The sequence below is a fragment of the Eucyclogobius newberryi genome, unplaced genomic scaffold (genome assembly GCF_026437365.1).
Source record: "Eucyclogobius newberryi isolate DKJ021-1_F unplaced genomic scaffold, fEucNew1.0.hap1 SCAF_9, whole genome shotgun sequence".
In the NCBI taxonomy this organism is placed as follows: Eukaryota; Metazoa; Chordata; class Actinopteri; order Gobiiformes; family Gobiidae; genus Eucyclogobius; species Eucyclogobius newberryi.
The window spans coordinates 9579613-9605954 of NW_027316532.1; the positions used below are offsets into that span (position 1 = coordinate 9579613).

Genomic DNA, 26342 nt, shown 5'->3' on the forward strand with positions numbered 1-26342 from the left:
TGTACTTGCTCTGACTGTAGTGTGTAACGCTAGGTTCGGCCCGACCCACACACACACACACACACACACACACAGGTCCGCACACTTGGAGACATTATTGTGACAAACCGTACGCTCCCAAAACTCCACGGATAACCTACCGTAGCTATAAATATTGGTGGTATTTGAAACGGTTAATCTTGGCATCCCACAGGTTAAGAGTCTGGGTGTCATCAGCACCGTCTCACATCAGCAGTATCCCCCGGTCCACGTCCTTCCACCTCTGAAACATAAACCGCCGACGCTCATCTCTCTCCCCTAACAATACAGCTATTCTGCTTCATGCTCTGCTCACATCCCACATTCACTACTGTAACTCTCCATTAAATGCCCCCATAAACTTCACTTGGTCCAGAATACCACCATCTAGACTTCGCCAGAGTTGGGGCTACTTTTTCTTACTGGTTACTGGTCCTGAACCAGTTTTAATCCTGGTTTAGTCGTGGTTTAGATTTTGTTGTTGTTTCCAATCCTCACGTCATCTGTACTCAGAATTAGAGGCAGATGTTCTTTGGGAGAAGGTGGTGCCCAGGCGCTGTCTTGGAATAGTCTCAAGCAAAGATGTTTAATTCCTTCGCGAGCTGACTGCTGCTGTTGTTAATGACAGAACTGCTGCTACCTTTATCATTTGTAAGGTGCTGTATTCCTTGCCGGACCCGCCGAGGATTCCCCTCTCTTAAAACCCACTCAATATTGATCATTTTGAACCTCCTTTGCAGATCTAATGGCCCACTTTAAGTTGAACCTGGCCTTTCTCACTGGTCACTGAATATTGGCTCTGTTATTTCTTTGATCTTTGAAATTGAAACTGTCCTGCAAACAGATATTGTTGTTTTCATTATAGTTTTATTCCATGGGGCGGGATAATCATCAAGAATATATTATATGTAATTACTGTATGGCCACATGTTTATTTTGTCAATAGGTGGCGCCCTCCAGCCTTCAGCCTGTGCCCCGGACTCCCTCCTGGCTCAGATATGAAGCCCCCTCGCTCCAACAAAGAGGCACAAATCCCCCTGAACACGTGAACTCCGATAATAAAGTAGATCCATGATGCACTCAGTCTAATTCTGAGGCTGACGAGCTTTGCACTTTTTCCATTTTAGTGTGTGATTGTGTGTGCAAGTTTAGAATTGAATGTGTCGTTTTGACTTTTATTGGGAGATTTTAGAGTTTGTGTTTGATTGTCACTGATAGTAACAGTTGAAAATGAGTCAAACACAATGACTGTCTGTGTTTTACAGCTTTTAACACTCGCTCTCCACAAAAGCAGCCACCATCCGCCTCCAAAAACAGAAAAGTCCCCATTGTTTCTGCTTCGCGCCTCGTGGCTGCACTTAAAACAAAGCAAGGATCATGGTTTATGTTATTTCCACTGCTTCTTTTACCAAGTTACTACAACAAAACGATTTTGGATATTATAAGTCCATAATAATACTGTGAAATCCCTGCTTTTTTATGTGTTTCTTCCAAGTTCTAGTTTATGCAGGTAAGCAGCACAAACTGTAAGACCTGGTGCGGTTTACTCATAAATATATGGAGAAAAGAAGAAAGCTTTAAGCTACATTTCTAACCATAATCTATCGTTATGTTGCTGCTTTGTTGTTATGTATGAGCTTATTGTTAATGGTTTATCTCCACAGGAAGATGAAGTCAGGAGAAAATACATGGAGGCCTTGTTTAGAGCAGAAGAAGCCAAAACTAAAGAGGAGCCTCAACAAACTTCTCAACAGTTGTCCAGTTTTCTGGAATTAATTTTCTATTCTCCATTTGCCTGTTTTTTGTTTCATAGGCCCCCAAATTGTACATTATTTACATGCAAAATCCAGTGGTTCCCAAAGTGGAAGTCAAGGTACTGAGCTCGGGCTCTTGAGATGACTTGGAAGAATGTATTTAATCAATGTTTTAATTTATATCAGTAGATTTAACAAAATTAGATAAAACTAGACAATAAATGACTCATATTAATGCAATTAAAGAAGAACTGGTTCTCCTCCAGAAGAACTGGTTCTTCTCCTGAAGAACCGGTTCTTCTCCTGAAGAACTGGTTCTCCTCCTGAAGAACTGGTTCTCCTCCTGAAGAACTGGTTCTCCTCCTGAGTGGCTCCAGCTCCACTGTCCATCTCGCGTCCGCCTGTCCCTCTGAAGGAGTCGGATCTCTCCTTCACTGTGGAACTCCCCCAGGATTCTATTTTTTTCCAAGGAGGTTTTTTGTATTTTTTCCTGGCCGAGAAGGAGGGTCTTAGGACAGGGGACCCTGGGACATGGCCCCTCGTCCCTATAGACATTGTTTAGTCCGTTTTTCACTGTCGCACTCCGAGACAACCTCTGTTGTAATTTTGGGCGTTACAAAAATACATTTAATTTCACAAATTGATAGATTGATATTTCCCTTGAAGAAATTGTATTTTTTTTTTATTTATTCTTCAAACAAATGCCTAATGTTAAGTAATATGTATTTAAATATAGTATTTTCAAGAAAACAATCATTTATATCAGCACAGAGCGGGTGTTATTCTTCTTGAAGTGATGGCAATGGAAAAATTACAATCTTAAATAACATAAGTGCTCAAAAAATCTTTATATATATATATAAATATAATGTTTACAACAAATATTAATATTTACAATGTTTACAACAAATCATTACATGTACAAGGTTTACAATAAATCTTTATATTCACAATGTTTAAAATAAATCTTTATATTTACAACTATACTACAGCTGAATGTGAGTGTAAAATGTGCCAGGGATCAGGTCCACAGCAGCTTGGTACATGTTCAGTCTGAGGCTGGTACGATGGTGCCAGATAGAAGGGATCAGGTGCATATGGACTCATCCTCATGACGGGGCCATATGCAGGCTCAGCTCAGACCTTTTTCATCTTCCTCTTCTTATGTTTTTGGCGATAATTGTCCTTGAACGACCAGTCGGGGAACATAGCCTCATGCTCCAGGCGTACTTTTCGTGCCTGTTCAAAGTACGGGTCCTTCTCCTCTTCAGACAGAGATGCCCAGCACTTTCCCACCTCTTTGTTGACTGTAGCTGAGTTGGTGATTTTGAACGCCTGCTGGATTTTCAGCCTCTTCTCAGCTCTGTACAACATGAAGGCGTTTAATGGCCTCTTAATGCACATAGTTGGAGCGTACGATCCCGGGGTAGGCGCGTGTATTTGCTGAGGAACCACTGTGTGGGCCTCAGGTTGCTTGCCTCTCAGCTGGTGAGCAACTGATTGCGTCTCTTGTGCAGAAGTGGACGCTGGCATCGGTGTTGCAGAAGGCCCTCCCACAGAACCAAGTGCTGGAACTTCAGCATCAACGACCAAACCTTGATCCTCCAACATGCTCTTAATCGATGTTATGAGAGTGGACCTAATCTCCTCATAGTCCATAGTGTTCAAATAGGCCTCAACATCGATGGTGCTAAACTGCTCAGCGCTGACTTCAGGCGTTGAGGCCAGAGGAGCCGCAGGAGAAGGTGGAGGACTTGGGAACAACCAGTCGCTGTCCAAAAAGTTGCCCAGTAATCCAGAAGTCTTCAGGATGACCTCCAGAAAGTCCAGTCTGGTCTCTGACTCCATGATGGAGAACTGTAAAGACACAAAAAATAATATTTCTGTGATGCTGTGAACTGTATCAAAATCAAGCCCAAGTATTATTAGAAATCATCATCCTTACTGTAATTTTAAGTAAGACATGAAACTATTTAAAATAATACCAAAAAGCTGGCAATTTGACTTTCACTGCAATTTGGGCTAATTTCACTGTTATTTACCAAAACGGGGCCAAAGAACGAGTACTTACTAGATGTACTAAGCTCGTACTGACAGAGCTGTTAGCTAGTAGTTTGTAGTACAGCGGGAGTGTTGTCGATGTGTCGATCGTATACTGCAACAGCCAAGTGGAAGGACAGACTGCAAATGTAGTCGTAGTTGTTGTTGTTGTTTTATGGCGGTTGGCATCCAAGTGTTGCATTACCGCCAGACTTTATTCCTCAGACGTTTCGTAGTCCTCAGACTCTGTCGTTGTCCGTAAAAGTACTCCTTCCATTGCTTTGGTGTTACAAAGCCCATGAGGTCATGATATGTCTTTGTGACTAGAATAGTTGTTGTTGTGTCAGAGACCAACCGGCTTTATTCCAGGGAGACTCTTCTTCATCTTCCTCTCCCTCTTTGACGTTCGGTGCTTTGGAAGTACAAAGCCCATGAGGTCATGGGACGTCTTTGTTGTTTTACAAAGCCCATGAGGTCATGGGACGTCTTTGTCGTTTTATCCTTTAGAAGTCCGTAGTCCTCAGACTCTGTCGTAGTCCGTAAAAGTACTCCTTCCATTGCTTTGGTGTTACAAAGCCCATGAGGTCATGATATGTCTTTGTGACTAGAATAGTTGTTGTTGTTTCAGAGACCAACCGGCTTTATTCCAGGGAGACTCTTCTTCATCTTCCTCTCCTTCTTTGACATTCGGTGCTTCCACCGTACAGCTTTATTCTCTAGGCTTCATTCTATAGGCTTTAATATGTCCACTGATGTCGCCGCTTGGTAGCCGTGCGTCTACGAGACTGGGCGAGGACAGGAGACCACCCCCACCCCCATCTCGTCACAAATGTAGGACTCACGGCCTGAACTGGTAGTCACGTGCCTAATGTCACTGTCGCTATGTGCGTGACGTCAACCCTGACAACAAGCGTTCAAATAAAAACATCTATGCTAACTATTTCAACACTTCTTTGTATTCAGCAAGACACAGCGAATTTAAGCTTGATAACAAATACATTTAGTGCTAATGAAAGTTTATTTTGTTAAGTTTCCAACAATATATTTTTCATTGTTTTTTCAAACAGAAACTTTCAGTAAAACTCATAAAAGTCCGACCATTTCCGTGTTTTTAGCCAGGCGGAACTACGCCCCCAAGTGTGGACACACGGTGCCCTCTAGTGGAGGTTTTAAAAGGGCTAAATATTTATCTCATTATGTATTTAGATATTTTGCGAATTTTAAACGATCAAAAATACTGACAATATTGCCCAATAAAGAATTTTGTATATCTTCTACTGAAAGTGTTTTTCAGACTTCCTATAAGTGATCTGTTCTTTTCTTCTGTATCTGCCTCTGTATCTTCCTGCGTTGCACCAATGAAATTTCCCCATGTGGGACAATAAAGGATTATCTTATCTTTGTGGCTAATGGTTTATCTCTGCAGGAAGATGAAGTCAGGAGAAAATACATGGAGGCCTTGTTTAGAGCTGAAGAAGCCAAAACTAAAGAGGAGCTTTAACAAACTTGTCAACAACAAAATACTTGATTAAATTCAAGTTTTCACCAGACCATTTCCCCATTCAAGACTCATAGCAGAGGTGGATATTACAACAATAGCCTCTGCCCGTGTCCTTTACAGCAAGGTAAATGTAGTTTTGACATAAGAGTTAACAGTAGTGCATGTACTCTTTCATGAGTACATACTTTTGACGCTCTTCTCTTTAAAGTGATGTGGTGATTATGTTGACTCACATATTGAGACTATTTTATAGTGTTTCATAGAATGCCTGAAAGAATCATTTTTGTTTAATTTTCTATTCTCTATTTGCCTGTTTTTTGTTTCATAGGCCCCCAAATTGTACATTATTATTTACATGCAAAATCCAGTGTTCCCAAAGTGGAAGTCAAGGTACTGAGCTCGGGCTCTTGAGATGACTTGGAAAAATGTTGACGTTACAAAAATACATTTAATTTAATTGAAGGTGGTACTTTTTAAGAGGAACGTTACGAGGAAAGTGACGCGTTACTTTTGGTTAGGTCTCATATAGATCAATATAATAATAATATAATAGATCCATCGTCTCATCTCGTCACCGCATCCCAGAGCTCGCGTGTTCTGAGCATGCGCACTGCGCACCTAGTGACGGACTCTTTCAGACTTTCAGATGCACGTTTATTTTTCTTAGATAAACTACAGGCTTAAAACAAGAATGTTGTTGTGTGTCACTAGCTGCCCTATTAATAAAGTTGTTTTAATTAAAAAAACACTCTTGTTTAGCTTAATTACACCTATTTGAATGATGCATTTACGTACATACGTATTGCCATAGCAACAGAAGAGCAGTACGAGCTTGATGTGGAGCAAGCCCAGGCCTTGCGCATCTGCTGTAGGGCTTTTAGGACCTCCCCTGTCTCGGCGCTGCAGGTTGAGTTGGGGGAATTGCCGTTACGGCTCCGGAGGCTAGAACTTCTGTTGGCTTACTGGGTGAATGTGCAAGGTCATACGAGCTCTCACCCGGTGAGGGACTTTCTCAGGGTTGATGGGGGGCAGAGTGAGGCTGGCGGTATGATTTTCAGCCAGGTAGGAAATGCGAAGGCGCGGCTTGCGGGGGTTGGTGATCTGCGTGTGAGCCCGTCGGTGGCTTTGTCTGCTATAGCTCCGTGGAAGTTTGTTCCGGCTCCTGTTGATGTTAGCTTGCATGGCAAGCTTAGAGGAGTCGCTGGGAGGGCACCGCAGTTTGCCGTTCAAGCGCTCATCGATAAGCACTCAGGTGATGTGTTTATTTATACCGACGGGTCTAGGGATCCTGAGAGTGGGCGTACTGGCGCCGCTTATTTTGTGCCTGACCTGGGGCTAGCGGTCAAGAAGAGGTTGACAGATCGCCTTTCTGTTTTCACGTCGGAACTCATAGCGATACGGTTGGCGTTGGAATGGGCGGAATCTGCTTTGCAGTGTTGCGGCATTGTGGTGGCCTCTGACAGCCTTTCTGCATTGCAAAGCATTAAATCTGGGAAATCGGATTGCAGACAGGATGTGTTGAATGGCATCTTCTGTCTGATGCTCTCCCTGTCCAGGAAGGATGTGAGGGTTTCCTTCATTTGGGTCCCTGCGCATGTGGGGGTGGATGGTAACGAAATGGCTGATGCACTGGCTAAACGTTCCCTTCGGCGGCCATCAATTGATGTGGCGGTTGAGTTAAGCAAATCTGAAATCAAGCCTGTTATCAAGAGTCATGTGGTCGGCCTTTGGCAGGAATTTTGGAGCCACTGTGTTACTGGACGGCATCTCTATCACATACAGGGTAGTGTGGGTCCTTGCGGGTCTATGGGCAGGAACGCGTGGGAGGAAAGGGCCTTCGCCCGCATGAGGATTGGCCATACTGGACTCAATTGGTCACTGAGTAGGATAGGCAAACATCCGACCGGTCTGTGTGGTCACTGTCGGGTGCCAGAGACTGTCGAGCATGTGCTGATTTGCTGTGAGGCTTATGATAGGGAAAGGGCCGGGTTGGCCTTGTGGTTTCGGAATAATGGGCGGGAGTTCAATCTGCGGAACGTTCTGGCGATCCAGTCACAGGGTTTGTGTCAGGCTGTGGTTGCTTACTTATGTAGCACAGGGCTGGGTAAACGTTTATAGAGGTGGGGGGTGTTGGAGACTGAGCCGAGGATGAGGAGCAAGAGGATGTTCTAACGCGCTTGGACTTCATGGGCCTAGAAACGCCAAAGTTGTTGTTGTTGTTGTTGTTGTTTTATGGCGGTTGGCATCCGAGTGTTGCATTACCGCCAGACTTTATTCCTCAGACGTTTCGTAGTCCTCAGACTCTGTCGTAGTCCGTAAAAGTACTCCTCCCATCGCTTTGGCGTTACAAAGCCCATGAGGTCATGATGTGTTTTTGTGACTAGAATAGTTGTTGTGTCAGAGACCAACCGGCTTTATTCCAGGGAGACTCTTCTTCACCTTCCTCGCCCTCTTTGACGTTCTGTGCTTTGGAAGTACAAAGCCCATGAGATCATGGGACGTCTTTGTTGTTTTACAAAGCCCATGAGGTCATGGGACGTCTTTGTCGTTTTATCCTTTAGAAGTCCTTCTTCCATCACTTTGGCGTTTCTAGGCCCATGAAGTCCAAGCGCGTTAGAACATCCTCTTGCTCCTCATCCTCGGCTCAGTCTCCAACACCCCCCACCTCTATAAACGTTTACCCAGCCCTGTGCTACATAAGTAAGCAACCACAGCCTGACACAAACCCTGTGACTGGATCGCCAGAACGTTCCGCAGATTGAACTCCCGCCCATTATTCCGAAACCACAAGGCCAACCCGGCCCTTTCCCTATCATAAGCCTCACAGCAAATCAGCACATGCTCGACAGTCTCTGGCACCCGACAGTGACCACACAGACCGGTCGGATGTTTGCCTATCCTACTCAGTGACCAATTGAGTCCAGTATGGCCAATCCTCATGCGGGCGAAGGCCCTTTCCTCCCACGCGTTCCTGCCCATAGACCCGCAAGGACCCACACTACCCTGTATGTGATAGAGATGCCGTCCAGTAACACAGTGGCTCCAAAATTCCTGCCAAAGGCCGACCACATGACTCTTGATAACAGGCTTGATTTCAGATTTGCTTAACTCAACCGCCACATCAATTGATGGCCGCCGAAGGGAACGTTTAGCCAGTGCATCAGCCATTTCGTTACCATCCACCCCCACATGCGCAGGGACCCAAATGAAGGAAACCCTCACATCCTTCCTGGACAGGGAGAGCATCAGACAGAAGATGCCATTCAACACATCCTGTCTGCAATCCGATTTCCCAGATTTAATGCTTTGCAATGCAGAAAGGCTGTCAGAGGCCACCACAATGCCGCAACACTGCAAAGCAGATTCCGCCCATTCCAACGCCAACCGTATCGCTATAAGTTCCGACGTGAAAACAGAAAGGCGATCTGTCAACCTCTTCTTGACCGCTAGCCCCAGGTCAGGCACAAAATAAGCGGCGCCAGTACGCCCACTCTCAGGATCCCTAGACCCGTCGGTATAAATAAACACATCACCTGAGTGCTTATCGATGAGCGCTTGAACGGCAAACTGCGGTGCCCTCCCAGCGACTCCTCTAAGCTTGCCATGCAAGCTAACATCAACAGGAGCCGGAACAAACTTCCACGGAGCTATAGCAGACAAAGCCACCGACGGGCTCACACGCAGATCACCAACCCCCGCAAGCCGCGCCTTCGCATTTCCTACCTGGCTGAAAATCATACCGCCAGCCTCACTCTGCCCCCCATCAACCCTGAGAAAGTCCCTCACCGGGTGAGAGCTCGTATGACCTTGCACATTCACCCAGTAAGCCAACAGAAGTTCTAGCCTCCGGAGCCGTAACGGCAATTCCCCCAACTCAACCTGCAGCGCCGAGACAGGGGAGGTCCTAAAAGCCCTACAGCAGATGCGCAAGGCCTGGGCTTGCTCCACATCAAGCTTCTTTAAGTTAGTCTCAGCCGCAGACATGTAGGCTATACAGCCATAATCAATAGCCGCCCTCATGACGGCCCGATAAATACCCAGGAGCGACCTTCTGCTGGCCCCCCAGTCCTGGCCGGATAGACAACGAAGCAAGTTATTCACCCTTTTGCATTTACCAATGACCTCATCAATGTGCCGACGCCAACTAAGCCTCTCGTCAAAGGTGACCCCCAAAAACCTCACCTCCCTGACCTGTTCGAGCACCTGCCCATGCAGTCGAAGGGAGACGTCCCTATGTCCATTGAAGAAACAGATCACTTGAGACTTCCGTACGGACAGTTTAAACCCCCACTTCAGGGTCCACTGCTCCACCTGCTGTATTGCCCTTTGCAGTTTCGCCTCGTAAAACCGGAGATTCCTCCCTCTCACCCATAGAGCGCCATCGTCAGCATAAAGGCTCCTCCCAACAGACCCATCCACGTCGTCAAAGATGTCCTTAATCATAACATTGAACAAGATAGGGCTACACACACTCCCCTGCGGGATCCCATTCTCCACCCCATAGACCCCAGAGTAAGCAGCGCCCACTCTGGTTTGGAAACGCCGGCCAGACAGAAAGCTCCGGACCCAGTTAAACAGTTTACCCTTCACACCACACTTCCGCAGCTTAATGAGGAGCCCATCCTTCCAAACCATATCGTACGCCTTCTCCACATCAAAGAGCACCGCAATAACCTTTTCTTTCTGAGCCCTGGCCAGCTGGATATCAGATTCCAAACACAACACGGAATCCATGGTGTTCCTGCCCCTACGGAAACCACTCTGGTGCGCGGGAAGCAAACCCTGACTCTCCAAGAAGTAATCCAACCGCTCGGTAACCATGCGCTCCATCGTTTTCCCGAGCTGCGACGTCAAGGCAATCGGCCTATAACTTGAAGGGTCAGACGCTGGCCTACCCGGCTTCAGAACCGGCACCACCGTAGACTGTTTCCACGCAGATGGAACACAACCTGAATCCCAAACACGGTTGAAAAGACCCAGGACTAGCCCAAGCGTGTCATCAGTCAAATGAGAGAGCATGTCATAGCACACCTCATCTTTACCCGGGGCTGTCTGTTTCGCCTTAGAAAGTGCTCTCCTTAGCTCAAACAAACTAAACGGAAGGTCAAGGTCATCTTGAGTCGAAGGCTGGTGCCCAATCAGCTCAGAATTCTGGGCCAAAGTACTCTCCCTGTAGTGCCTTTCCGCAGGTGAGAGATTGTCAGAGCTGTGCACCGACACAAAGGTGCTGGCCAACAGTTCAGCTTTGTCAACGTCGCTGACTGCTTCAACACCATTCAGTATTAGGACCGGGGTCCCACGACGGCGCTCAACCCCATGCATCCGCTTAATCATCCCCCAAACATCCCCGAGACGCGTTTCTCTCCCAATTTTGGAACAATACCGCCTCCAATAGGCACTCTTGGCCGTTCTCACAGTTTTCCGCACAACAGCGCGGGCCCTCTTGTAGTCAATGAGGGCACCCTCAGTGTGGGCAACCCTTAGCCGGCGAAACGCCGCATTTCTCGCCCTAACAGCATGACCACATGCTTCAGTCCACCACGGCACCCGCTTCCTATGTCCACTACCACCACTCTTAGGAATCGTGCCTACCGCTGACTGCGTGATGAGCGAGACAATTGCACTATTGAGATCATCCACCTGAGTCAATCCTCCTTCCTGCAGAACCCTAGAACCATCATCAGCTTTCCTCAGGAAAGCCCCCCAGTTCGCCCTTGCCAACTGCCACCTCTGGATCCTCGTCCCCCTGACCACACAGCTCCCAAAGCCAATCACGGTGCGGACTAGATAGTGATCGCTACCAAAAGAAAGATTACCAAGAACCTCCCAACTACAAACACCAGCTAACTCCTTGGACACAAGTGTAAGATCTATTGCACTTTCCGCACCGGTCCCCATATCATAGCGGGTCCCACCCCCATCATTCAGACAAACCAACTCCCTTTGATTGATAAAACCCTCTACCACCTGCCCATACCTATCGGTACCACTACCGCCCCACAAAGCGCTATGCGCATTAAAATCCCCACACCACACGGCCTTTCCCCGAACATCCTTACCGATACTATGTAAGGACTCTAGCGTTAACTCACCACACGGATTATAAAGGTTAACCACAGTAACAGCTTCACCACCCAGCCAGACCCTCACCGCCAGGGCCTCCGGCGCTTTACTCACACTGACAACAACGTAATTTAGGTCATCTCGGACAAACACAGCCACACCTCCGCCTCTACCCTGCTCCCTATCATTCCTAACACACACATACCCTTGTATCCCAAAACCCCACCTAGGTCGTAACCAAGTCTCCTGCACGCACATAACGTGAGGCTTGTTCAACAAGGTAGAGACAAAATGCTTAAATTCCTGGCCATTAGCACGAAGACTACGCGCATTCCATTGCAAGACAACCACCGCCATTATGAGCCCCCGGAACCTGACGGCGCATCGGGAGCCCCCCCACTCCCACTGCCAGAATGGGGCAGGGCGCCCTCCCGCAGCGCATCCTCTATCTCCGTCCACTCGGGGCCCCCAGCTCCAAAGTACTTCCCTGCAGCCTTAGCGATGATCTTAGTCTTTTCGGATCTCTTCTTGGTTTGCCCAGTACAGTTAATCACTTCCACTATACGCCAAAGTGATGGAAGAAGGACTTCTAAAGGATAAAACGACAAAGACGTCCCATGACCTCATGGGCTTTGTAAAACAACAAAGACGTCCCATGATCTCATGGGCTTTGTACTTCCAAAGCACTGAACGTCAAAGAGGGCGAGGAAGGTGAAGAAGAGTCTCCCTGGAATAAAGCCGGTTGGTCTCTGACACAACAACTATTCTAGTCACAAAAACACATCATGACCTCATGGGCTTTGTAACGCCAAAGCGATGGGAGGAGTACTTTTACGGACTACGACAGAGTCTGAGGACTACGAAACGTCTGAGGAATAAAGTCTGGCGGTAATGCAACACTCGGATGCCAACCGCCATAAAACAACAACAACAACAACAACAACACTTGACTTGAACTCTCAGCGCTCCTGAAAAGTTCAATACAGTGTTTTGGTTACAAAGTTTTTCAGCTCAACTTGATCAACTTCAACCATGGCTCACGCTTTCAGAAACGGTCTGGTCCCTGGAGGTAAGATCAGTCAACTCAAATGTTTTTAAAGAACGTGTAAAATAATCTAAATGTTTAATGATACGAACAGTTTTGACCATCAGTGACCGGTTCAAACCGGTTCTAAGCGGAGTCTGGAGCTAGCGCTAGCATAGCTAGACAAAGACATGAAAGTGACACGTTTGAGCACCCGCGGTGGTTAATGGAGGTGAGGCCCGGGCGGAGGTGAGGCCGGGGCGGGGCCGGGGTTTAGGTGAGCCGAGGCTGTCGCTTGCATAAGCAAGCCATTTACAATGTTAATAAATAATCCAGTTAATATTCAAAAAGCACTATTACATGTACCATATGTTTTTTATCCATAAAATGATGACTTTGTTTGTATGTCAGAATGTGTCATTTTGACTCATCCCAGCACATTAATTATTTATTTGGACCAAAAAGTATGAACATGATTATTATTTAAGAAAATATATTTTTGTTATCATAAAATGGCAGCTTTTACATGTCCCTGAAATGTTTGTCCATCCTGTCGTATTGCATAATCTGTCCCATTGAGCTATATCCTCAGGTCTGAGGACATAAGCAGTGGGACATGTCTGTAGATGTTTGACACTTATAAAACAAGAATAGATTTGTAATTGTTGTTCCTGTTGTTCATGTTGCAGTGGCTCCGGACCTGTGGTACGCTCCGGGGGACCCTCCTGCTGTGGGGGAGTTGCAGCCGGAAGGTGGTCAGATTGTTTTGGTGGACGATGGGAGCTTGGAGGACTCTTGGACGGAAATGTTGGAGGATTGGGGGGACTTGGACGTCTCTGCCAACTTGGACGTTCTGAACGTATCTGACGACTTTCCTGCCTTGAACGTCTTCAACATCTCGGTGGACCAGGGGGACTTGGAAGTCGACTCTGGATACAGCAGTCGACTTGAGGACAGCGGATGAAGAGGACAGCGATGAGGAAGACGATGACCAGCATTTCCTTCCGGAGGAGATTCCCGGCTGTTACCACAGGTCTCCACCGCCCAGCCCGGAAGTGGTGCATCGTTCTCCTTCTCTGGCTGCTGCCCTCCCTGTGCCCTCCTCTCCCCCTGCTCCTCGCCATCCCCCTGTGGGTCTTGCTCTGGACTTTCTGTCTCTCGGCGGATCCAACCACAGGGATGAAGACGACGAGGAAGAGCCCGCCCCCTCCACCCCTGCTGGGCTGTCTGACCCCGCCCCCTCCACCTCTGCTGGGCTGTCTGACCCCGCCCCCTCCACCTCTGCTGGGCTGTCTGACCCCGCCCCCTCCACCCCTGCTGGGCTGTCTGGGGTCGACTGGCACTTCCAAGACTCTGACAATGACCGAGTTCAGCCTCTGAGACGCTGGGCTTGGCAACTCCAAATTAATTGCCGATTTGAATTCCTGTACATAGTTTTTACATCTATTATGTATTTTCTATATTCATTTTTTTTCTAGTAGTAGATATGTGTTGACACAGGATTTGTAAAAACTCAAAAGTGTGATACAAAACATAGTTTATGTAATCTGTTACTAGATTGTAAATACCACATGAATTTGTTTTTATGTTTTTATTTAGTTATTTACATAAACTGTTTCATATCCTTATAAACTGCATTGTGTTTTCATTCATTCATTCATTTTCTACCGCTTGTTCCCTTTCGGGGTCGCGGGTGACTGGAGCTTATCCCAGTGACTTGGGCCTTAGGTACACCCTGGACAGTGGCCAACACAGAGACATAGACATTACAGACAATCATGCACTCTCACATTCATTCACTAGGGCCAATTTAGAGTTACCAATTTTGCCTAACACATGCCTGTCTTTGGACAGTGGGAGGAAGCCGGAGAAAAGCAGGAAAGCAGGAAAAACTACAAAACCTCCTTGGGAAAAAGTAGAAACCTGGAGGATTTCCACAGTGAAGGAGGGATCCGACTCCCTTAGACGGACGCGAGATGGACAGTGGTCATCGGTGTGCCTGTCCCACTTCCCGTGGGAAGTGGGAGAAGGTTGTCTCTCTGGAGATTGTACTTTTATTTTAATTTTCTTTCATTACAAAATGTGCAGCTTTGAGTTTGTCCACTGTCTCGACAGTTGGTGGGACACTCTCTGAGTCATTGATTCTTGTTGTGTTTTTGAAATACAATGTAGGAGTAGTGTACAAATGTACATGGGTATTTGTACTTCTCTCTGGAGATTGCATTTTGATTTTGTGATGAATTATATCATGTGTAGATTTGGGTTTGTCCACAGACTTATCAGCCCGTGGGACACTCCCAATTTCTCTTGATATTGTTGTATTTTAGTATATTTTAGTAACATAATAATAAGTGCATTTTAAGGCTGGAGTCAGAGCGAATCCTTAATTTCCTGGTTTACAACTTATTTCTTTTTTTAAAAATGGAATAATTAATCATTTCCACAGAGGTGTGTCTGTTATGAGGAACTGTCCATGGGATCATCCACTGCACTGAAGCACCACCAGAGGGCGCCCTGGTCCTGAAGTCAGCAGGAGACACAGGTATTCTCACTGCAGTTTGGAACATTTGGATCATTTTTGTAACATTCCAGTTGAGTCTAGTTTAGTTCTCCTCCAGTTATGTCCTGAACTCAAACATGCTTTATATTTTCACCTTTCGTTTGATTTAATTAAAGGAAATCAAGTCCAGTTTCCAGATCACTTCCTGCCAGTGTCTGCAAGAGAAGAAATGTATACATCACCGACATCTCTACCAAGTCCAAACATGTAGGTGTATTTACCTATATTATTCTGCAAAGTTAAAGTACTGTTCCTTTTGTTTTGCTTTAATTACAGTGTAACGTGACATGGGGATGAGACTGTGGAAGGACAGCAAACTCTAGGAGCGCACGTGTGCCATCCTCTCCACCACCGAGCGGCACAACATAAAGTACATGTTTTTGTAATTGTACATGTTTGGATTGAGAAGGCCTTCAGTCCGTGGAATCTGCTGTTGCTCTGAAGTCAAGTCTAATCACAAACTGACTTTTGTTTAGGAAGGAAACCTGATGCGGCTCTCCAGATGCGGCTCTCCAGATGAACCCAGACCCACAGGGACAATGAGGACTTCAGCTGTGGAGAGAAAAGAGCTTTGACCAAAGCACTGTGAAGAGCACTTTGGACCTGTGGATCTAATGGAGGAACTCTGACGTAAAGAAAACTGCCTTCAGAGAACTCGAGAATAAATGATGGAGGGATGAACTGGACAAGTCATTAAGAAGTCCAGCTCCGTCCTAGGCTGTGCTCTGGATGGGGACAGAAGGGTCCTGGCTAAACTCACATCTATGCTGGACCATGAGTGTCGCCCTCTGCAGGACACTGTCCGCTCTGGAGAGCAGCTTCAGTGACAGACTGATCCACCCTCGCTGTGTGAAGGAGACGTTTCACCTTCTGCTGCTGTCAGACTCTACAACAAACACTGTTAGCCCTGAACATGTGTCACTCAGCTTCATAATCATGTGGAATGCTGTCATAATCATGTGCAATACTGTGACATAATGGCACTCATCCTGGTGCAATATTTTCTGTCCATATAACAGCTGTAAATAAGAGTGTTATTTTTATTAAGAGTATAAGAGGTTTTTTATCAGGGTTTTTATAAGCTCTGTTTTTTAATTTACTTCTGTGCCTTATCTGGGTTACACAACTGGGATTTCCCCATTGTGGGACAAATAATGGTTCTTATGAAGGAGCTCACCAGAAGACCACACTGAAGATTTGAGTAAATATCTGTTCTCATTTGAACATATAATGCCGGTCTCCTTCCAAAAGGAGTGAAGGTTTAAAAATGTAGTCACACAGCTTTGAGTCTCTAAAGAACAGTGTGGTCTTTGACTAGTCCCTGTGAAAACTGAGCTGCAAGTTAAATATCAGTTTAAATGTTTAGTCAGTGGTGCGGTTAGTGGGAGAAACCTACTGAATGTTTCAACTGTGCACTGCCTTTATTGCCCTTTGTTGACGTTTGAGTTGTATAAATTTCAAAACTAATGTATGGAGGTTTATGTTCTCTTCTGGGTTAATTGCTATTTAGAACTACTTTGTTTAGTGTCATTTAGACCATGCTTATCATACTTTAGTGTGCAAAAGTCCAGGTTTAATCTGAGGCTAAATATAATTTTAGGTGGTAGTTGGTCGTTCTGACCATACGTCTTCGTTCCGTTCTCTTCTGTTCGTACAGTTCCTCAAAATGGGACAAAAGATGGGTTCATCAAAGTCACTTTGTCACTCTCTTGTTATTTTGCTGTTGGTAAATGTATCACAGCCATGCCCTTGTTACCATAGAAACTTGATTCATCCAAAATAGACGTCCAAGTATGTCATATGTATGTGCTTTGTTGTATTTGTACAATAAATTGAATCATGTGCAAATCTCAATGCACCAGTGTTGGTTGTTTTCCTCATACATGTATTCTGATACAGGAATGCATCATCACAGCAGAAACACAGCCTTTTTGAACCAATCAGCAGGACACAGCCTTAATCCTGCAGCTTTTATACTAGAAATAAAGCAAACTTCAAAGTTACGTTGAATTTTAAGCAGCCAATCTGACCACAACATTTCCCTTTCCCTGTAAAAGTCAAATATGCTTAATATAACAGGTATAAAAGCTATAAAGCTGTTATTTTGTCCCTGAACCAAACCCAAAGTGCCCTCAAAGGCCTAAAATCACTGGCTCCAGTCACCCACACACCCTAAAGGGAACAAGCAGTAGGAAATGAAAGAATGAATGATTGTCACATTGTGGTTCACCTGCTCCCTCTCACCTCAAACACAGACACAGTGTTCTGGAGATCAGGTCTGTGTTTGTAATGGCTGTCAGTGCCATTAGAGGGACTCTGTCAGGTTATACTGTATGTGTTTAGGGAGAAAAGTCAAGGAAACGCATGAAATAAGAACATAGTTTTATTCATCTTGAGAAGAGCACCGCAAATATAAAATGATCAATCCTTTCAAAGTCTCTAAATATCAAACAAGCCGTTGAATGTCTAAAGTCTATAGGTTATATTTCCCAAAACACCTCCCGCTTGTGCGCAAAACGTGTTACGGACCGTCATAGAGTTAGTTTGTGTGATATGTTACGTCTCCACAGCCGGGGCAAAGTTCAGAGGGGTTTGTCTTCAGTTTGTGTGTTGCCCCAGTTTTTCAGAATGATTTCTGCAGCATCTATAGTCACGTCTTGCTGCAAATACACAAAAAGAGCACGTTTGAAAGTGACAAAAAACCCAACACTGCAAGACAAAAAGATGTTGACGTTGTACCTTAATAAAGCAGAAACGAATGTATTTCTCAAAATCTTTTATTGATTCGTCACTGGTATCGCTGCCAATATCTACAAAAAACAAATAATAAAGTACAGACTATTTAATACGCAAAAAGAAAATTGTGATAAACCAAGAATTACAAACTCAATTTCAACACAAACACTCTTTCCCTTCAACATATGAAGTATTGTTGTACTAGTTTATCCTGTATACTTGTGCTTTTACATCACGACAATCACCTGGTCAAACAAGTATCTACTGTCCATAATAGACTTGGTATTGCTCACTCGCTCATCATGACGGACACTGACCGTTAAGTAGAGGGAAAGTAGGTGTTTGGGCATAAACCCGCCTCGATAAGACCTCTCCAGTTTGTCACATGCTCAAACACTCACTACATGTGACTGTGGTAGAAACATACCTTTTCTTTGATCATCCACTTCACAAATCTATAGTCATAAGCATCGTCCTCCATGTGTGACAGGTCCAGATCTAAAAATGACACGTCAGGATGGAGACTCTTACTGGATAATGGTTTACTCTTCATCATATCAGCTTTGTATTATTGACATTATCTGTGCAAAAAATAACCATTATTTTAGTAGTCGGCTTGTCAAAAGATTATTTTTATTTTACGTTTAGATTTCTTTTATTTTAATATTTTTGACCAGACTAAAGTAAAATATGCTGATTTAAGCCTTCGAGATATAAAATATTGATTATTAATGTATTAGGTGTTAAATATATTTTGGCTTGTGTTTTAAAGTCAGTATAGTCCAAATAACAATTGTTCAAATAGGTCACAATTATACGGATGAAGATTTTATTGAATCAATACTGAATTTTGAAAGTTCACAAATTTGCTCCTTTTATATATAAGCAAATAATGACAAAATAACAAGCGTAATTAACGGAATGTATTTATCTGGGATATAATATTTGTTGCATTGATTGAAACATACAGCCATATTTTGGTCTGATTGTATTATTTTTTTTACAGATCAATCGAAAAAAAGCGACACAAGTCGGCACCAAATATCGACGATAGCGATACTGGAGCCGATATATCGCACATCCCTACACAATTATCTTTGTAGTCGACAAGTAGGAATGGGACAAAACTGCTCCGGACAAGGTTAAATCTAAAGACTTTGGGTTTTGTTTTTTTAATAAGCAGTAAGCAGTTCTACAATGTCTGCAAAAATCTAAAGCGTAAATAAATCAAACATTGTGTTAACGGAACCGCACAATTCATCTTATACATTTAGTCTCTTCTTTATTGTGTCTGGTCCTTATCGACTAGTCACAGTTACACCAGGAAATGGAAGAACCTTCGTCACCCTGATAATGTGACTAAAAACAATAATAATCGGGGAGGCCATGGAGGAGGACTATCGGTCGGCACCAAAGAAATTCTGGCAAACCGTCCGGCGCCTCAGGAGGGGGAAGCAGTGCCTCACCAACACCGTTTACGGTGCGGGTGGAGGCCTGCTGAACTCGACTGGGGATGTCGTTGGACGGTGGAAGGAATACTTTGAGGATCTCCTTAATCCCTCAGTCACTTCTTCTGAAGAGGAAGTAGAGACCGGGGACTCAGAGGCCGGCTCATCCATCACCCAAGCTGAAGTCACTGAGGTTGTTTGCAAACTCCTCGGTGGCAGGGCTCCGGGGGTGGATGAGATCCGCCCTGAGTACCTAAAGTATCTGGATGTTGTAGGACTGTCTTGGTTGACACGTCTCTGCAACATCGCGTGGCGGTCGGGGACCGTGCCTCTGGACTGGCAGACCGGGGTGGTGGTCCCTCTGTTCAAGAAGGGGGACCGGAGGGTGTGTTCCAACTACAGAGGGATCACACTCCTCAGCCTCCCGGGTAAGGTCTATTCCAAGGTACTGGAGAGGAGAATCCGACCGATAGTCGAACCTCGGATTCAGGAGGAGCAGAGTGGTTTTCGTCCCGGTCGTGGAACACTGGACCAGCTCTATACCCTCCATCGGGTGCTCGAGGGCTCATGGGAGTTTGCCCAACCAGTCCACATGTGCTTTGTGGATCTGGAGAAGGCTTTCGACCGTGTCCCTCGGGGTGTCCTTTGGGGGGTGCTCCGGGAGTACGGGGTCCGGGGCCCTTTGCTCAGGGCTGTCCGGTCCCTGTATGACCGGAGCAGGAGCTGTGTTCGCATTGCCGGCAGTAAGTCAGACCTGTTCCCAGTGCATGCTGGACTCCGCCAGGGCTGCCCTTTGTCACCGGTTCTGTTCATAATTTTTATGGACAGAATTTCTAGGCGCAGTCAGGGGTCGGAGGGTGTCCGGTTTGGGGACCACAGGATCTCATCTCTGCTGTTTGCAGACGATGTTGTCCTGATGGCTCCATCAAACCCGGACCTGCAGCATGCACTGGGACGGTTTGCAGCCGAGTGTGAAGCGGCTGGGATGAGAATCAGCACCTCCAAATCCGAGGCCATGGTTCTCGACCGGAAAAAGGTGGCTTGCCCTCTCCAGGTGGGTGGGGAGTCCTTGCCCCAAGTGGAGGAGTTCAAGTATCTCGGGGTCTTGTTCACGAGTGAGGGAAGGATGGAGCGTGAGATTGACAGTTGGATCGGTGCAGCGGCTGCAGTGATGCAGTCGCTGCATCGGACCGTTGTGGTAAAGAGGGAGCTGAGCCGAAAGGCAAAGCTCTCTATTTACCGGTCGGTCTACGTTCCTACCCTCACCTATGGTCATGAGCTTTGGGTAGTGACCGAAAGAACAAGATCGCGGATACAAGCGGTCGAAATGAGTTTCCTCCGCCGTGTGGCTGGGCGCTCCCTTAGAGATAAGGTGAGGAGCTCGGCCACACAGGGGGAGCTCGGAGTAGAGCCGCTGCTCCTCCACGTCGAGAGGAGCCAGCTGAGGTGGCTCGGGCATCTGTTCCGGATGCCTCCTGGGCGCCTCCCTCGGGAGGTGTTTCAGGCATGTCCCACCGGGAAGAGGCCCCGGGGAAGACCCAGGACACGCTGGAGGGACTATGTCTCTCGGCTGGCTTGGGAACGCCTCGGGATCCCCCCCGGAGGAGTTAGAGGAAGTGTCTGGGGAGAAGGAAGTCTGGGAGTCCCTGCTCAGACTGCTGCCCCCGCGACCCGGCCCCGAATAAAGTGGCTGAAAATGGATGGATGGATGGAACAATAATAATAATAGAAATATCCAATTGCGATTTTTCTGGCACGTATTGTGACTGCGATTAGATTTATGGTTCAAAGTTCACATTTTAAAACACGCCCAGGAGGATGGACAAAAAGAGGCCTATATGAACTGACGGACTGATAAAAGAATGTTTGTACAGATCTAAACTACAGGCTACATTAGATTTTATGCAGAACAAGAAAATAATATTCTGGAGTTTGTGGAGGAAATTATGTTACTTTAAATATGGCAGCTTTTGCGATTGCGATTGCTATTCATATTCACTCTTGCTGTCCACGTGTGGACTCACTGAGCGGAGAGACATCCACGAGCATGAAGTATCCTCCCTCTGGCAGGACGGGAGTCATGCCCGCTGCCCGGACGATGGAGGCCATGCGGTCCCTCTTGTCCTGCAGCTCGTCTGCCAGAGAGCTGAAGTAACAGTCTGGCTGTCCCATCAGGGCACAGTCCCGCAGCAAACCCTGTGCAACCGCCTCCTGGACACAACCGGCCAATACAACGTGACACGGGGAAAAGTCCAGACTGAGAGCAACTAGTTCATGTTGGGCTGTTGTGGGGCCTTTCAGGGTCTGGATTATTTGGAGAAAAAGCTAATCGTCATCATATTTTTAGGATGAAAATCTGTTCAAACTGGATGAAAAGCCATTAAACAATGTCACCAATTATTAATAATAACAATTTAGTTTTTGATATAGTCAAAAACACCATGATTTCTTTCTATGTAGTGTCAAAGTCAACAATTTGTCATCACTTTTTATTTTTTATTTTGCATCAGTTTAAAAATATTGAAACTAAAAGGTTGCAGTCAGGTTCTTTCGCATGAAAGATTATGAAACGGAGAACTAATAACCATTGTTACCATATTAAATGTCTTTATAAGTCTGTGTGATGGATGAAATATGTATTTTTGGGGTGTTTGAAGCGTTCGTCGTCTCCCCCTGCTGTCTCTGGGTGGAAAAGCAGCCTTCTTGCAACATGTCCGATTCCAGAAAAACCCTGGCTCTTTTATTTTGCAGCATTATGTTTCTGTACAGACTTATTTCAATAAAAATGTCACACAGCAAAAGGAGAATTTTTTTATTTAAATATTTGTAGCACATTAGTAGCAAATTTAAAGTGTGTTTTAAATGTTTTACAAATCAGAGCCTGTCAGTGGAGACTGTGTAGTTCCAAAGTTCAGAACATCTTTTAGACCCAGCCTATGGAAAGCTCATCACTGACTTAGAACTGTAATCTGAGCCGAACATCTTTAACAAACATCTGGGGCAGAGTTGCACATAATCATTTTGAGCGGAATTCATATCATTATTATCATAAACTTGCAGTGTTTGTTTTTGTACTGAATTGTTCAAAAAGGCTCCTATGGACAGGTGTGGGACATGAGCCTTTATGCTACAACACTTGAAACAATGCATCTGCTTCCTCATGTGCACGGCTTTAGAACAGCTTTTTCCATATGTAGAAATTAAAATGGGGTGAACTGGTAAAGCGCAGTCAATCCTTGCACTGACTAAAAGCACGAAATGTACTTATTTTTTAATAATAAAGTCCGGTACCTCAGATTGCATAACAAGAAGAGAGCGAACATGTAGCTATCAGCCATGACAACGCTCTGAGAAACAGAGAGTTTAACTGCTATTACGTGTAAGATGTCATTAAATAGATGATGTATTGCCTGTAGAGGGGTTGGACAGGTGTACAGCGAGTTCTGCATCACAGTCTGAAGGTGCTTGACCAGGTGCTCCGGGCCGATGGACCAGCCCAGCTTCAAGTACACACACAATGACACAACATTTGTACTTGTACACGTGTAAAGTCAAACAGGTCTTCTCACCTTCCACCCCGTGACGCTGAACGTTTTCCCTGCACTTCCAACAGTAATGGTTCTCTCCCACATCCCTGGTAACGTGCCTGTAACGATGACGATTTAGTTGAATTGACACGTTTTTGAAATGTTGTTAATTCACATTGGATTACCGATTTTGATGTGCTGGTGTCCTTTGTAGATGAGCCACTCGTACACTTCATCGCTGAAGCACAGCGTGTCGTGTTTGATGCAGAGGTCAGCGATCACCTGCAGCTCGTCTCTGGTGAACACCTGAAGGAGACCAAGTGCACGCGCTAAACTGTGAGACATATGTTCCTTTTTTCCAAGTACTTTGTATTAACTATACCTTCTATACTTCTATACTTAACTAGACCTTCTACGACTCTGCGGTGGCATCAGCCCTCCTGTACTGTGTGCTGGACCATGTCTCACCCCCTGCAGGACACTCTTTCCGCTCTGGAGAGCAGCTTCAGTGAGAGACTGATCCACCCTCGCTGTGGGAAGGAAAGGTTTCACAGGTCTTTCCTTCCTGCTGCTGTCAGACATTATAACAAACACTGTTAGTCCTACTGTGCAATTACTGTCGTGATTCATGTGCAATTCATGTGCAATTACTGTAGTGACACATATTCATGTGCAATTACTGTCGTGACACAAATTCATGTGCAATTACTGTCGTGATCACATGTAATGGTATTTATTTATTTATTATTTATTTTTATCTTTATTATTTTTTCCCTCCATCCCTTGTTGGGAAATGGGAGGTTTATAAGAGATCTTCTACTGAGAGTGTTTTTCAAACTTCCTATAAGTTATCTGTTCTTTTCTTCTGTATCTACCTCTGTATTTACCTGCGTTGCATCAATGAAATTTCCCCATGTGGGACAATATAGGATTATCTTATCTTATCTATAATATATAACATAATTAGATCATTTATTTTTAGATTTTGTTCATTGTAAACCGCAGTACTGATCGCAAACGGCTTAATAATAGAAACAGTTCCGTTGACTTCCTGTATAAAACTGTAGAACTGATAAGCCCCGCCTCTTCATGGCGAGCAGTGGATTGTCATCTACATGTTTTTAGTTTAGAAAAGTGGCAACATGACATTTTAGAACTCTAGATGAATCCCCTGAGTATTAATTTTTCAAACAATCGCAACCAAGTACAGGGATGTGGGCGGGGATAGGGGGTAGGTGAAAAAATCAGGTTTAAATTATGTTTATTTGAGAAGTTTATCCGTTATTCAATATAAATTAATCTGAATCAAACACAGTGAGCTCATTTTGAAATTACATCGACAAAGTCATGTGTTTGTTGTTGATATTTTTGTATTGAGTATTAGCTGCATTGTGCCAAAATTATATATTTATATTTGATTTTAAATGTATTATTGCAACATGTCAATGTAATCCTTTCCCCTTCAGATCTAAAATTACTTTCGGATGGAAGTCGAAACAGCTTGATTTTTAAAAACTTTACCCTATTATTGCAAAAATGGTAATCCAAGTTTCCATCACTTACTATAGTACAATGCTCTTGTCATAGAAGTGCTCGATCTAAGGGTAGGATTATCCATGTGTATTATTATTGGGTTAAATATATAAGTGAAACAGGTATGATGACGAGGGCAAGTTCTCAGTTTATTCTTTTTTAGATTGTCGAACTGTTCAGGGACGACAGGAGCAGATTATCATATTTATATATAACATGGTACAAGGCTGCTTTCCTTTTTTGATCAAATTAACATTGTACACGGTCTCAGTAATGTGTAAACATAAAAACATACCATACTAATTTCTAGCTTGATGTCAAGTTGTTGTTTCTATTTGTCCACAGAGGGGCGCTGTAGTCTGCTGTTGTCTCAGGTGTGAGCCAGGTGAGGACAGGTAGTTAGAAAGGGTTGACTTAACATATTTTTGAGCACATTTATATGAAATATTGACCTTCTTGGCGTGTGTACTTTAATCACTATGCAATCAAATTTAAGATTTCACAATATGACAGACCAATGGATTCACTGGATGAGTCACTGTAGTGGTGGCCTATGATTCCTTCTCTTCCATCTCTCACTCTTTGCGCTTTGGCCCAAACATCCAATAAGAACATTCTTTAAAAGTCCATATTAATTTAAGTTTTGAGTGCAGGCATTTCTTTGTTATTCAACTTTGACATTGTGTAAATGTTTTGAGTAGGAAAATTATGTCTGAAAAAAGACACTATCAAATGGGACTTGTTGTAAAACAAAGTCGTCATCTCTGCAAAAGGTCATACGTACTTTGTCAAAGAAACATCATTCTAGACATATGGAACTGTCCTAAATGGGAAAAAAACACTGCCTTGTCAAACCCTCACGGGATTTTAGGTGACAAGAGTGCATTGGACCTTCAATGACTGCATTTTGCACCAGTCCATATGTTTGTTGGTTAGTTAGTTGTTTTAGATTTGCATTGCACGTTTAATCTGTAAACGTTATGTATATTTCTCACCTGGTTCTCTAGAATGACCTCTGTACTCTCTGTAGCATACCCCCCCCATGAAGGTTGACACTTTACTGATGATTTTTAGATTTAATAGCAGTAAATCTTGCAAATGCACCGTAAGAGCTGGGAAACACAAAAAGACAGTGCGTAAATAAATGCTAAATGTCATGCTCTTACACCTTAGCAAAACAACGAAAAAGTTAGCTAGATAAATAAATACATATCAATTATCTGTAGCACCAAACTAAAAATAACATGAGCTCGTTGGTTACACAAAATAAAACAATTGTGCTTAAATGCAACGTAAAACGTACCTTGTGCCTCTTCAGAAGTGCAGCTAATACAAAAAAAACGTGTCAATTGTGCTTCGTGATAACTATTTTCTTTCTGCCGTTTTAGCGTCTTTTCTGTCAAGCTATTTCCGCCAAAACGCTAAACAGGATTTAGTTCTTCAAAATAAAAGAGCACTCTCTAAAACCGGAAGTCAAATTTACATTGAAATATTTTGTCAAAAGATAATACACAATTGGTTCTTTACACTCCCACCATAATTATGATGGCTAGATTACATGTGAACAACAACGAATAATTTTCAAACAGAAAAGTAAAATGTTTGCTTGTTAAATACCCAGGGCTGGCCATACAAGTTTAAATGAAGTGTATGCATGTAAAACGTACACAGTGAAATAGGGGTCAAACAGAACTTGAGGGAGAGTCATCCATCTCACCTGGTTCCTCTTCCATCAATGTACTGAGCACAGTTTGGCCTGTGTCTGTGTCTCCTTCATCTCTCCCTCTTTGTGCTGACAACATCAAAGGCGTCAAAACATGATATTGTTTTATGCAGGATTGGATTCACATTCATTAATTTCCCCCTTACCTGGATTGACCTGTGAAAAAAAAAAAAAAAAACTAAAACGACCGTCCATGGTGGGGACTATAAAAGATGAAGTTTAGGTTGCATCACTGACAGAGGACTAAAATAAAAAGGCAACTAATAAACATTTTAACACAAAATATTGTTACTCTGCTGACCAGTCCAGCAGTATGACCCATTGGCGCCCTCTCGTGTCTGGATCCGGTACATGTTATGCATTAAAAGCAATGAGGAATGTGTGTCTATGTTCTTTTTAATCTAATTACATTTTT

At 44.4% G+C, this 26342-nt stretch overlaps 1 pseudogene; it reads right to left on the reverse strand.

Annotated features, from left to right (window-relative positions):
• Positions 1-17535: 17535 nt before the first annotated feature.
• LOC140354335 (kynurenine--oxoglutarate transaminase 3-like) lies at positions 17536-26280 on the reverse strand (annotated as a pseudogene).
• Positions 26281-26342: the final 62 nt, after the last annotated feature.